The sequence below is a fragment of the Mastomys coucha genome, unplaced genomic scaffold, assembly GCF_008632895.1.
Source record: "Mastomys coucha isolate ucsf_1 unplaced genomic scaffold, UCSF_Mcou_1 pScaffold14, whole genome shotgun sequence".
Taxonomy (NCBI): Eukaryota; Metazoa; Chordata; class Mammalia; order Rodentia; family Muridae; genus Mastomys; species Mastomys coucha.
The window spans coordinates 136,939,350-136,940,723 of record NW_022196896.1 but is presented as its reverse complement, the minus strand read 5'-3'; positions in this window follow the sequence as shown (position 1 = coordinate 136,940,723).

Below are 1,374 nucleotides of genomic sequence, written 5' to 3'. Positions count from 1 at the left end.
ATGACCCTCACATCACCAAAGGATTTTTACCTCCATCGTAGCTAAGCTGAGAGTTGATAGTTCTGCTGTACCAAGAAATGCATTGTAAGCTCGATTTTTGGATACAGACTTCCTGCTATGGTGAAAGCTATTTGACTTGAGTGAGTGACTTCATTCTCAGCCCACAGAGAACAGGTTACATTCATTTAAGAAATGGTATATGTATTAAGATGGTCTATCCATAAAGTCATTCGCCAACTGTTTCAATGAACAATGGTTCTGCTTGGAAGGTGGCACAGACATTAGTTGAGGGTAAAAATTTGGTTCATTAGCTGTGATAATTTGGAAAAGCATTCATCTCAGAGAAAGAGTAACTTATAAAGTCCTCTTCTTCAAACTTGATACAAGAGTTACAAATGTCAAGCAAAGCATTCAGTTTCACTTTTTTGTTCTCTTACAAGCCACCTCCCTAATTAATCGCCTATGTTTCTTTTGTGTATATAAATACTTTTGAAATATATAAGCTGTTATACTATGAAACCAAAGTATAGTATAAAAACATGAAATAAACAATACTACTAATAGAGAGGCTGAAATAGGAGAAGCATGATTTGAAGACCCTTATGTTGTACACAGCAAGACACTGTCACAAATAAACAAACTGACAGTGTATATAGATTTTACAATGTTAGACCTATTTCTCCAATTACCGAAGTAGAGAGATCATTGGATGACAATCAAAAAATTTCCAATTCCTCATATTGGTACAGTGACAGGCAGGTAAATCAATGGAGCAGAATTGGAGACCCAGAGATGAACCCACACACCTATGGTCCCTTGATCTTCAACAAAGGAGCTGAAATCATAAAGTGAAAAAAAGACAGCATTTTCAACAAATGGTGCTGGCTCAACTGGTGGTGCATGTAGAAAAATGCAAATCGATTCATTCCTATCTCCTTGTACAAAGCTCAAGTCCAAGTGGATCAGGAACCTCCACAGCAAACCAGATACACTGAAACTAATAGAAAAGAAAGTGGGGAAGAGCCTCGAGCACATAGGCACAAGGGAAAATTTCCTGAACAGAACACCAATAGCTTACGCTCTAAGATCAAGAATCGACAAATGGGACTTCATAAAATTACAAAGCTACTGTAAGGCAAAAGACACCATCAGTCTGACAAAATGGCAACCAACAAATTGGGAAAAGATCTTTACCAACCCTATATCTGATAGAGGGCTAATATCCAATGTATACAAAGAATGCAAGAAGTTATATCCAAGAGAACCAAATAACCATATTAAAAAATGGGGTACAGAGTTAAACAAGGAATTCTCAACTGAGGAATACCAAATGGCTGAGAAGCACCTAAAGAAATGCTCAATATCCTTAGTCAT